The sequence below is a fragment of the Xylocopa sonorina genome, chromosome 3, assembly GCF_050948175.1.
Source record: "Xylocopa sonorina isolate GNS202 chromosome 3, iyXylSono1_principal, whole genome shotgun sequence".
Taxonomy (NCBI): domain Eukaryota; kingdom Metazoa; phylum Arthropoda; class Insecta; order Hymenoptera; family Apidae; genus Xylocopa; species Xylocopa sonorina.
Window position 1 is genome coordinate 3123115 of NC_135195.1, and position 13575 is coordinate 3136689.

At 43.4% G+C, this 13575-nt stretch overlaps 1 protein-coding gene across 2 annotated transcripts in view; it reads right to left on the minus strand.

The window, feature by feature from the left end:
* LOC143422492 (uncharacterized) overlaps positions 1-13263 on the minus strand; it is a 92914-nt gene extending 79651 nt beyond the window's left edge. For both annotated transcript variants that reach the window (XR_013101722.1, XM_076893177.1), the window contains exon 1: positions 13176-13263. The gene's annotated coding sequence lies outside the window, so the exon portion shown is untranslated. The remainder of the gene's footprint in view (positions 1-13175) is intronic.
* Positions 13264-13575: the final 312 nt, after the last annotated feature.

A 13575-nucleotide genomic window follows, 5' to 3' on the forward strand; every position in this document is an offset into this window, starting at 1 on the left:
CGTAAAATTTACAACTCCTTCGAGATCTCTTTCGACTACGGACTCTCCGCAAGATTTATCTTTCATCTTATCGATAAAACTTCATTAACAAAATCTATTTATTATTACTAAATACATTTTACAGCCACTTTCCAATCATAAACCGACCCATCGCGTTTCGAGACCAAACAGCGGTTAGTCAACAGATTAATATCCCGGACAGCTTGAAAATCATTTCTTCGTCGTACCAGAACCAAAGTAGAAATTCGATCCTTCCGTGCCTCTCGGAGAACAAATCGCGCAATGATCGATCCGAGTGTTATATCGTTATAATCACCTCCAAGTGGCCAAAGCGGGCCCTTGTTATCGCGAACGAGAAGTGTTCGCATAAAATCGCAGGTAATGCCGGCTTGCCGGAACAATCTAACGGCGGAAGCATTAAAACGTGGCGTGGCAAAACACCATATTGTGCGGCTGCATTGGCGGATCGTATTTACGACGTTGTTTATCGCGGGGGCCGCGTAAACCCTCGTAACCTTTCGATCATTTCGATCGTGAAATCGCCGCTAATTGACCCCCAGGGCTTTCCCGCGATACGCGAGAAGCAGCCCTCGTTTATACGGCCGATCGTGCCGTACGCCCGCGTGATTTAAACCGTTCCGTGACACCCACACGATTTTCCGCGGGAATAAATTTCCGCGTGACACGATACGCGAGCTTTGAACGAAACTCGTGAAACACGCGCGCTCGATTATCGCGGTTATTATACGCGAACCAGCACGCGATGCCGACTATTCGGGGTCGTTGGAAAATGCCGGCGGTTACGCCTCGCGCTATAGTAATTCACTTAAAATACGATTCCGAGTGCGGCTGGTAATTTATGAGGCGGGACGCGGTGAAAAGTAATCGCGAAGAAAAGCAAACGTACGACGATATTTGCCAAGATCGCGAATATTCATAAGTAAATGTAAAATATAATGGATGTTCCTGGTCGCGAGTAAAAACGGCTTCTATTTTATGAAAGGACGCGAAGATAAAGTGCAGGCTACCGGTTAGATACGGGGAATTAAGATAACGCAACAAAATGTTCATAAAAAGGGGAGGAACGATTTTTAAGTAAATTTTACGAGAATTTTATTACCCTCTAGTAGGGAGATTCAGGTGGTTCGAGTTTTCTAAGACGATTTTCAGCGGTATCTCTACTGCGATCTACCAACAGCGATCGCGGCTCCCAACCTATCCTACACGGGGTGTTATTTTAATGCTCGAAAAATCGTCTACATTACTGGCGATAACTAGTTGCGCCAGAAGGCTGAACTTAACGTGTGTTATCAGTCAAGCTGTTTAATGGTGTCCCCCGTATAAGGTTGAAACTCGTAAACTTACCGCGAACGTCTCTATAATAATCGCCCCACGGTTTCTGACTCCGTATACCCTTAATGTCGCGGTTGCCTTGCGAATGATTTCCCACTTAATTCTCCACGTTTCACGGTAGCTCGCGGCTAACGAGGCCTCTTAATGAAAATTCGAACACTTACCAGAAATTAATCTCCAAACGAGCGTTTCAAATTTTGCATAATCTCGTTCGACTCTATACGTCGATCTTTACGCGGTTATTTACGAAATAGTAACTTATGACAATCGTCCCATTGTTTCTTTTCAATGCCTCCGTTATCTTCGCAGATATGTATCAATTAGTAAAAATATCTTCTCAGATATTTATCTAATTAACAAAAATACCCTTCCAGATATTTATCGGAATATCATCGCGTTCTTATCGAATACCTTTATTAAGTTATTGATATTTTTACGCTCTTATCGAATGTTTTCAGCAGATCCGTTGTAATCTAGAAAAATATGAATTCATATACAATATAATAATATGACAGACTGTACTTGTAATACAGGAACGTGTATTCGATTTAATGGAATGGCGTATTTAAGCGGAGTATTTGACTTCTCGACAGCGAACACTTTCGCTATCTATTTACCGCGTCGTCGTTAAAAAAAGATATATTCGTAGCATTAACGCGTCCTTTCATTAATAAAAGATTCTCGTCCCACCAATGTTTCCGAGATGTGGACTGAAATGTTGGGCGCGCGGCAAAACGGTCGGTCTTCGAATTCAAATGAATTCCCCGTATCGACGCCGCGGTAACAAATTCATTACGCGAACCTGACAGTGTATCCACGCCGGGAACTAAAATACGACGAAGGTTAAAGTCGCGTAAATTCGCATAAAGAGCCACGCGTCGACGCACCGTAGATCGTCGCTCGCCGCGGAATGTCCCTTTCACGGTTCATCTTCAAATTACACACCGGCGGTGTCCTCACGGATCGACTTCCGCGTGTCTCGTCGCCGGTAGAAATTTAAATTCAGTTCCGAGAGACGCCTCTCACGCGGTGGCTACTGAACTACATGAATACCAATCGCAATAATTGATAACGCACAATCATCGCGAGTCGAATAATTGTGTAACACTTTCTTTTTTTTTGACGTCTCGACATTTCTTTTTTTTTTACTGTTTTACACTCGATCGATTGGGAACGTGGAATTACCAGCAACGAACGCGCGTTGTTTAACAAAACCAGCTGGCGACAACGGCTTCTTTCGATGGGATAATGAAAACGACCTACGTCTATCCGACTTCGCAGGAAAGTGACTTTTTACGTTACAAACTTTCCTCTCTCGAACCAGAGATTCAATTAAGCCTAACTGTTAAACAGCCTTGGACCTTTACGAGCGTATCTTCCGTTCGGTGTTTATAAGCATAGAAAAACTCATTATACTCGAGACGAGACTTTATAAATCATTCAAGTGGGTCACAGATCGGCATCGATAAGATTATCAGGCTACCTCGAAAAGGTATTTGTACACGTTTTCCGAGCGGCGATATCGAAAGGCGATTATACAACGTCGTCCATTACGAATATGTTTGTTTATTTATGTTTTACGATAGACGAGATTAACAGGGGGAGAGGAGGGGATATTTAAATATTAAAATTATACCCGGGGCCCCAACATTTCAACGATCCGTAATTATTATACTCGTATCGGTAATCAGAATGGGTGGATTTTTGTTCGCGCAATTGGTGGCGAAAATGGGTGGCGATTTCGCTATTATAGATTGCGAAAGGGAAACGGGCACTGTTTCAGAAAATAATTGAAGCCAAAGGCCCGCTAATTGCACGCATTGAAATCGACACCGTAAACCCGGTCGACTTGCCCGGGTACCGATTAATTACCAACGTTCAATTAAATTCATCACGGTGCCCAATCGCGCATAAAACCTCCACTTATCCGGCGTGCGAGCCGATAAAAATATAATACCAGCTCTAATACGCATACTTCGCACGTTTCGAAACAAATTACGACCTTAACGCCCGCGACGATGACTGATTTCGCGCCGCGCGTTTCCCTTACGGAACGAAGTATGCGCTTTCATAATCCGCGCCGGCAAAAAGATAGCGGATAAAACATTTCGATGTCATATTTCCCGGTGAATACATTTATCTTTGTCTTTTTATATCGATCGCGTTATTAATGCCCAACGATTATTGCGCGAGCCGAACAGACGCAGAAAGGGAGTTCCCCCCGGTCGCGTTTCTTTCCAAGATTGATTTATTTATTTATTGCCCCACGGAGAGACGACACAAATTAGACGCAATTTCTCTCCATCAACGCGACGTATATAAACTCGAGCACCGCAATTTAATTAGCCTGGCAAATGAAGATTGAAAACGTTTAATCCCATTGGAAATGGGAGGGAGGGGACGTTCAGATTCGAAAGTGGAAACGTTAAAAGTTAAAAATAAACGTTCGTGTTTAAAACGACGAAATCAGATTTTGTCCCGCTGCATGTGTAAATAATTAAACGTTCAACGGAAAATTATGTTTCAGCGGGGCACTAAACTGATCAAAGTAATGACACGAGAAGTTCAACGTCCCCGCCGGGAAGAAACATTTAAGAACCGTCCACGGGATATCTCTTCGCATATGATTTTGACACAGATTCCACGAACACAGTGTCGCGCTTCGAATTCCCGGACGATATTTCGAGAGAAGGACATACTGAATCGTGAAGAGAAAGTGTCCACAAACGGAATTATAATGCCTAAAGTGTATGTCACTCGCGTCTCCTCCTCGAGTGTACTTGGTATTTAAATCCGAGTACCGCCGTCGTGTCATCGAGTGCTTCTCCGCCGTCACTCACGTTTCTTTCACTCCTCCTTTTCTGATCGCGACATACGCTACGTATACGGTTTAAAAACCAATATATAATCCACGTATACCATACATTCCTCGCTTATTACTCGAATATTCGTGAGAAAATAATTGTAGTACTTCGCACACTACTGTAGAACCACCGAGCCATTACGAAAAATTTACGACACTACATCTTTTCACGACTAATTCTATCGCCAATTTTTCCATCAAAATTCATTAACAGTACACATTTATTACGAATCTAGAAACGTAACTTATAGCGCCGGATAGAAAAGATTTACCAGTGATAAAAGTAGCGAAACTTGGCGTGCTCTAATCAGGATTAAGCAGCTGTGTAACAAAAAGCCACAGCGGACAAATCACGAGTGCTCTCGAACGCAAACATAAACTCTACAGATTATATTTCCGCCGATGAAATCTAGAAAGGTAAACTCCTTAGAACCCGAACGGCAAACAGAGCCGTAATCCTTCTGGACTACGGGTACGGAAAAGTAACGAGCGAACTATCTCGCTTCCATTAGCCACTCGTTCGCGGTCGCACCACCGAAAACGCTGATAATCTTTATGGATGGCAATAAATAGATTTAGGGGGGCCACGGTCACGACCGAAATTCCCACGTGTTTCAAACGCCGCGGCGCGTTCCTGGAAAACGTAGTCACCGTCGAACGAAAGGGAAACGGCGCGCGCGCGTGTACCCGCGGATACGCGACGCCCCCGCGTCGCATTCGGCAAAGGGTTCGCCCCGTGACGCCGCGACGACCCACGGCTGTCAGCTTAAAACGTTGGCCCCGATAAGCAGGCGCGACCAAACGCGGTGGAGAATTTCGCGACGCCGCGCGCTTGTCCTCGGCAAGACAAACTGTCACGCCACTCCCGGAGCGAACATCGCCGGCGCATGACTAATTAATCCGGACAGTTACAAAGGCTATTTCAGCCGATCGAGGAAAAAAAGTGATCGACTTAGCGACGTCTGCAATTATCGCGTTGCGTCGCGTGTCCGCGGGGACGATTTACCGGGCTGGGTCCATGGAAAAGTCGGAGACGAGCCACGCAGCCGGTCGAACTACCTTGCACCTGGCTAATTTATCGAGGTAATCACCGTCGTAATCGACCAATCGGAGCGTATCGTCGCGTCGAATCCACTCTGTCATTGGTCCATCGCCGGACGCGATTGTAACGGTAGACGAACGGGTACCGTAACGTCGTACCATCGACACGAAATCTGTCGATAATATGGCGGATCCGGGAGAAACTAATCGTACCTGGAGAACCACTTTCCTTACTCTGCTTTCTATGAAAATCGTACGATACCGTCGATCGGATCGTGCCTGTTCAGCTGTTCTATGCTGGATGAAGTTCAGACCAATCCTTTGCGAATCTTGCCCTTTAAATATATTTGCACGTGCTCTTAGTCGATGAGAGCTTCCGATCGCTTTTCATTCTTCGCCTATTTCCATGTATTCTCGCCTGTGTTCAGTTGATGCAGGTCGATAAAACGAGAGCGTGATGCGCATCAAATCGAAACGCACGTTTTCGCACGACGATTAAATTTGACGATCGATAAGATGCGCGTACAGAATGAAATCCAACGTAAACAGTGAACTAATTCGGTACGGTGAAATATAAGGCTGTACGATACCGATAATTAAAATGCGGGTACTTATGCAAATTCATACTTTTATCGAGCGAACCATAAATGGAACTTTTAATTTTCCAATAATGATATAAATATTTGCAGAGTCTTGCCGGATAAAAGTTTTGCGTCACCCAATTTGGCGTTCTCGTTTGATTACCTGGTTCCCGATCATTCTCGTTCGAGCGACCAACATGCGTTCCCTTTAATACGATTACCAGTCCGCGGACACGCGGTTTGTTTCGCTCCTTAATTAAGTGTCGCTCTCGCCGTGAGAGGATAAGCGGCTCGATTTATTTTATTTACGAGCTGATAATTCGATCCGTTTTACGAACCCGTGTAAGCACATCCACTAGCCGGGATCTACAAGGGAATTTACGTAAGTCCCGAGATCGCAATTTTATTGCCCGGTTCTTCCGGTTACCTGGAAGGCTTTTCGCGGGGAATTTTGCGTTTCCGTGGAACTGTCGATCGCGAAAAGGTCATTACCTTCGAATTACGCGACGTCTCATCGTTATCTGTGCCATCGAGATACCAGTCCACTTAAAGTATTTTGAAAACCGCACGCATCTCGTTAGAGATCGATCATTTTCCATCAGGAACGATTTGCGAACGTTCTATTATTGCTCGCGGTGGAAACGATAGTCCGAAATCACGGCCAATGGGGGATAGATATGTGTCTATATTGTGACAGAAAATAATTGCACGATAACGCGAGTCGATCGATAGGACGTCTCGATTCCGCCAACTTGACGATAACACCTCGAGTACCGGTACGCATGAAAACATCGCGGAGCAGGTTTCGATCAGTGAATCGAACAGGTCAAATTCTCGATAGTCTCGATAGCTCGAACCTTTTACCTCGAGACGAAACGGCAAAGTACATACCGAGAAACACTATCGGCTAACTCTTTATCGAGCATTCCGCAGATAAGACGACCCCTCTATTGGTTCTCTGCACCGTACGGCGGCCGTATAAATTTTTTAACTAGCAAGCGTTTTACAGTAACGCGAGTTAGGCTAGGTTGACCATCATTATTCAAACAACGTTGTTATCTCGCGTGAAATTTTCGATAAAGTTCAATGTTTTCTGTGCAGCATCGTGAAACGGGACGTGTACGACTGCCTGCGTATCGTATCGTGCGTGCGAGCACGATGCTTTGTTTGTTTCTGGTTTTTTGAAGACTCATTTCCCTTTTCTAGCGATTATTGATATCGAACGGTTATCAACAAAGGTAGATTTTAAATTTCTTTTTCTCATTAACAGTTTTTTCTAAGCTTTATTATCGCTAGATAACGACGACCAAGCTTTATCTATTACATGCAATCGATCTGTTTATTTGTCGAACAGCTTGAAACGCCGAGTGTGACACTTGGTAAAATAAACAATTTTCTTGGTAAATATTTTACGAATAACAAAAATTTCATTCCCTCGTCTTGATGTTCGTCTAAGAAGGCTGGTAACGAAAGAATTCCCGACCTGACCGATCCGAACGGCTTTTTAATGAGAGCAAGGCCTAAATAGTAACCCGACAGGAGGTAAAAAGTAAGTCCACCCACGCGAAACCGTGGATCGTAAAATACAGAAGCTCGCGTCCCAAAATAGGTGTTACTCGAACGACGACAGCCAGTGGGCAGAGTCCAACCCTCCCGTTTTACCCGGCGCGCCCACGGTATCTGTTGTTGCACCCTTGGATAAAGGAGTGCCCCTAGCAGGGGAAACGGAGGTTCTGCTACGTTTCAAATGTCCCGGGCTCCTCGTGGCGCATTCCTGTATAAACACGAACGGAAATACACCGAGAGAGATATCTCCACCGAGTGTGGCTTCGGCTCCATTCAGAGGAGCGCGTGGTTAGCTTCATTCACAGCCAACTCCCACCCCTCTGCCACGCTCTCACTCCTCTAACCACACTACTACGTGCAACTTGCCAGACGCGCGGTCGTGCCTAAACAACCGGCGCGCTTAGATCATTCGAAATTAGATGGACAGAGAGTCCGGAGGGTGCCAGTCGCTGGTACCGCCCCCGGTGTACCCACTGGCGGAAGTGACTGCGAAAACGGTAAACGCCGATTCCTCCGCGCGGCGAGTCAATTTCGGTCCCACGTTCGTTCAACTTGACCAAACCGCGCGTGACTAATAACAACCCCGTTTACGACGCGACGTTCCGATCAAACGATTTTTTATTACGCGCTGCTTCCTCGATGGTATCGTATCTTATTACCTATCGCGAATTGGACGCAGAGACCAGAACCTATTGCGATGGCCATAACGATTGTTTGCGCGCATTCATATTTACGAACGGGCCATTCTTTTTTTTTTCATAGAGTCCTCCGCATCTCATTCGCGATCACTTCACCCTATTATCTTGCAACGATTGTAATTTCCTACGAGACAAATTTGTTCTCCTGGGGATAATTAAATCCACTCTTTGAGGTCGGATCTTGTACAGCATTAATTTTGAATCATACATGTGTAGCTAAAGACGCGCGTCTGGTCTCTCGCCGATGAGCGCCACTTCAAACGGCCACGAAAGTAAACTGTACGAGCTTTGGAAGTTTTAGAACTACTAGCCGGTTCCCTATGGTCACTCGTGGCTTTGAACTTTTAAAAATAAGAAGACCCCGAGGAACGCGGATAGTTCGCGACCGGAACTAGTTACTAAGAATAAGTGGATAACTAACCGTTAAATGAACGATCGTTAGGTAAACACGCCACACGACATTTAGTGTCCCGCGAACGGCGGCCAATGATGCGCGTGCTAATCGTCAAGTCCAATTCGGTTTCCTATTTAAATAGTAAATTTGAAGAGGTACGCCGCGCAAAGGGGAAATAATCGTTTATATAAATATGCATTAAAACGGCCAGGCATTTTACGTAATTCTTCTTAATGAGCGCTTAGACCGTGTTCAAGGTTCGAAACGGTCGAATATGGCGATTCTGATTGGCTTGTAATCTCTATCGCAAGCGTACAGTTCTTAAGACCGTTCGAAACCTCTCCACACGCTGACTAAACGAGCAAATGTTTGCCACAAATATTTATGATCGCTTTTCTCAGCATTTTTCTCATGCGTAAAATAACTGGTATCTATAAAAAAAAAAAAAAGAAAAAAAAAAACAGAAGCCGAATTCCACTTTACGATCGATCGGGAAAGAGGTCGAAGTTACATTTCCACAATATCCATACTCTGAACCAAGAAGAACCAATGGAACCTCCAAAAGTTTAACCTTCTTTTATTTCGCTAAGAATACGCGATCCAGTTTTAAATCGTATCATAGAGAAAGGGCTGAGGATGTAAAATTGATGCTTCAAAGGTTACTTTTCGAGCATCGGTTGTTCTTCCACCAAAGTACAGATATATTTATAGCACCGTATTTCCTCGTTAAATATTCGAACGTGTACCGTATGAAAATACCATGCGATGTTTTCAGGGACACGATGTTTTCATACGTGAAACCACCGCGACGACAAAAAGGTTCGTTTCTCTCCTTTCCTTTTTTTTTTCTCCTACAAAGCCATCGATTATCATGTTTTCCACATTAGCATTGCTCACCGAACCTCGACGTCTAGACGGCATGCTTGTCGGATGTGCACTTCATTGAACCCCCGGGTACTCTCGCGTACATACACGCTTGTCTTTCGTAAGCATCGCAGAGGAGGCAAATAACGAACGAATAAAACGACGAAAGCACGCCGATCGAGGTGGGTTTGCTCGGTGCAGGGTGCACCGGGCCTCGTCCGAGCAACAGGCCCCTTCTGTCTATAAAACTGCTAATAAAATTACAGCTTCATATACTAGTAATAAATGGCACCAGTTTCCCTTCAACATAGCCGATTAATTAGCAAGATCCAGTACGGTTTTCGCGATTGCCTATCGTACCACGGCCAACGAAGTAGAAATTGCAAAAGTTAAGTTGGAGAGGAAACTTGGGGATTGCTCGTTTCATCTAATAAATCAAATGCATCCTAACGTAATTTCGAATGGAGTAACGATGTTTAATTGTTCGACAATTTTGGTGCTTCTTAGATGGAACAATCTTTTCTACGTTGACCAATACGGAAGGACGAATATGTTAAAATTAATCAATGGTAGAGTATCGATTCAACATCTACGATTAAAGCTGTCTTGATTGAAATATTAAGGAGACAAAAATTGCCGAAATCTAAGAAGGAACATGAACGAGACGACGAAACCACTAACGACTCATTAAGAATCACTGTCGAAACCGAATTAACAGAACAGACTAAAAAAAATGTTATTTTGAAATTCATTTAGCTCTCTACGGGCAGGGTGGAATTGAGTTGACCCTGATTAGAATGCTAGATTACGAGAATGACCAACAGACGATTTCGGTTAATCAACCTTTCAATGTATCGCCCAAAATAGAGTAATTAAAAATTTAAATAGATATCTATGACAAGTCACATTCAACGTGTTAATAGAACAGGAATAGGTAACATGACTACTTGAGCTTAAGGCTGTTGCTTAAATGCCTCCCATTCTTATTCAATTGCATATCGAAGTGGGAAAAGACATGTACGGAAGGTGATTTGGAAGAAAGATCGAATAATTAAAAGGCAAAAAGTATCCTACCATCTATCAAAAAATAAAAATATAGAAACTAATAATCAGCATCGGTTCACACACCACACATTCTACATGTACACAATTGATTTTAGCAAGTTAAATAACTGGCTATATCTCCCTCGAGATTAATTTACGAATCTACACTGATAGGATGCATTTCGTGTATTTCGATAAGCAATCTATACGGGCATTTTTTAAATCACCTTACGTACCCTCCATCGAAAAAAATAACAATATAAACAAACACCTCTGCCAAAAAAGTATACGATCGAGAAATTGCTTCTCCTGATCGGAAACAAATTCAAGGAACGCCGCACGTAACGAAGCGGAGGGATGCGGAGCCGGTGTCGATCGAGGGGCAGCACGAGTGGGACAGGCTCTCGTAATAAATCGCGGTCGCGCGAAGATGCCGCGCCATGCAATCAAGCAACGACGCGTCTGCAATCTGAAGAGTTGCACGTACACGCGGTACGCGTCTCACCTCGACGAGGACCACCGAAATTACAGCTATTATCGCGATAAAGGTGAGAACCAGTCGCTGTTTGCTTAACCCGATCAGAGATCGGCAAGGGGTCGTGCACACGTTCTCCTATCTTCCTCTCGCATGTACCAGAGCTACCATAACCCGAGCGGGGGAGGAATAGAGAGGGTATACGCGAGGCGGTCTTGTAAAAGGGAAAATAAAATCTGGCTGCTCACCCCAAAAATGGGCGGGGTTTGACGTTTAACCCTCGAGTTAACGGGGCGTGCCTCGGTGAAACGGTAAGACTACGATTTACACTCTCACGTTTCACGCTCGCTCCCTCTATCTACTATACACGATCCCCCCCGTGCCTTTCCTCGGTACGCACGCGAATTTATTGTTTCTCCTGTCGATATTAACCAACGATCATTATCGAGAAACTACGCGCGAACGCCGCCGCGTCTGCTCGCACGTGCACCAAACCCAGCTTCTTCCCTTTTTGTAGCCGCGTTGCGGAAGATTCGACGCGTTTCTATACTCGAGATGAATATCGTATAAGGATATTAATTTAGTTCGATATTGCTAACCCCTAGTTTTAACCCGCTTGCTAAAACTCTCTACTTGCTCTGGTGTATAGTTGTACGTGCACGCGTGTCTATAAGCAAGGAAAAGGTCAACAAGCTGTACCATTTTTCTTAGCTAAAATATCCATTTAACTATTTTTCTCTCTGGAAGGTGTTTTGAAATATTTTGAGTTTCACGTGTTCCATGTCTTTTTAAGCAGTCTAGTATCGAAAGTCATGCATCCGTGGGTGCGAGTATTGTGCCGTTTACTTTGGCGCCCTATTGGTTTCGTTTACAGACCGCCTGTCCAACGAGTCGGGTAGGTGGTTCTAAACAAATCAACGTGGTGACAAGTTAACCATAGTGTTGAGTTCGTAGGGAAACGAGGTACATTAGGTAATTGGAAATTAGGTATTTGTCGGGGCCAGATAGACTTCCGACCGCCGCCAGACGGCTGGCAACGTAGAAATCATTTGAATGTTTAATTATAGATGCTAGTGGTCGCACAATACTAGCTCTTGCGGACGCGTAAGCTCTCGATGCAATACTTTATTAAATATGACGTGAAACTTCGATGCAACATATTGCGAATTACGTAGAAACAAGAAATGCTCACATAAATATCGTTCAAAGATTGTTATTTAAATGTAGTTGAAAGGTTTTGTTATACAGGCCGATAACGGAATTTAAAAACTTGTCGGCGAGCAACCAACGTCAAAGTGTATCGACGTGTCTCGTGCGTACCACGCGTCCACTACGATTTCGCAATAGTAACGATTAAATACCTTCGGATACGTTTGAGGTACTTATAGACTGCTAACGTCATTCTTATCGTGTATGTTAATTCATGGTAATTTCGTTGCACGGCGACATCGTATGTAGAGTAATGGTTAATCAACTCGACAAAGCATCGCGTGAATGCTTGTGTTCCGTGAAAGGATACTTATCTCGATGAATAATCATGGATAAAACTGATTTTATTTGAGAAGTCGCTCGGATAAACTATGTAACGAAGAAAGAACATGCTTTTTATTCACGTTTTTACTGCTCTGTACCTGTACTCATTCTAAATATCTTTTGTTTTCTACCCTTAAAAAATTTGAAGTATCAATTTTCATAATAATTCTGAACCAATTCATTTTTACGCTCGGAAATTTCAATCATTGTGCCCTACGTATCCTGAACGAAGTTCTAAACTTGATCAGTTAGTGAATGTTTCCGAAATCCTTAAAGTCTATGAATTATATACAAAATTGTCATCAATGTTCCTATTAGGACTGTAAAGACGGCCTAATTATATGAAATTACGTATGACTTATGAGAGAAAATGCATTGTAGTCTGAAACAGTGCATACGTATCGTGTTCAGAATTTTTATTTCATGTCTTGTTGTTGAAATATTTCAATGTTGAGACTACGATAACAATGAATCTTTTGTTTTGACCATCTACTATCTTTAATCGGTAAATGAACTCGATCAATTTCGACGATTATTTATATCTCGATATGGAAAAAAGTTGCAAGTTTATTTGGTGAGAAATTTGTATTCCTCTCATCAAATATTCTTATAATCTTACATGTCGAATGTAAATATCGATCAATTTTTGTAATTCAGATCGGAGCGTTAAAATGTCTCACGCCACCTTGGGGCCTTGAATATATTGTCTTAATTTGAATAGAAAATGTGCGTTTAATAATCGATCGCAGCAACTGGTACTCACCAATACCGCACCAAATTCTGCAGGTACCATTCGTAAGAAGTTTCGTCACCGCGAACCACAAATGTTATCCTTACTCAGACGCGATGGTGTTCACCGACGAAGATTTTCACGGACGAGTCGGCTTCACGCTCTTCCTCTTCTAACAATTCCTCACTGAGCAATTTCACTATCGATCCACCATTTTATTCAATGTTCCGTTTTATCTCAATTCAATTGTTATCAAGAAACGTGTCGGAAGATATGAAAATAATTGATGCAATTAGATACGCGAATATTCGATACTGATATGTACGGACGCAATCGATTTCGTAATACTTAAAAAGCAATCAGGGCCGATTGATGTTCACGCTCGCGATCGTCGAAATCTAAAGTAATTGCACTCTCGACACGTGCCTGTTCA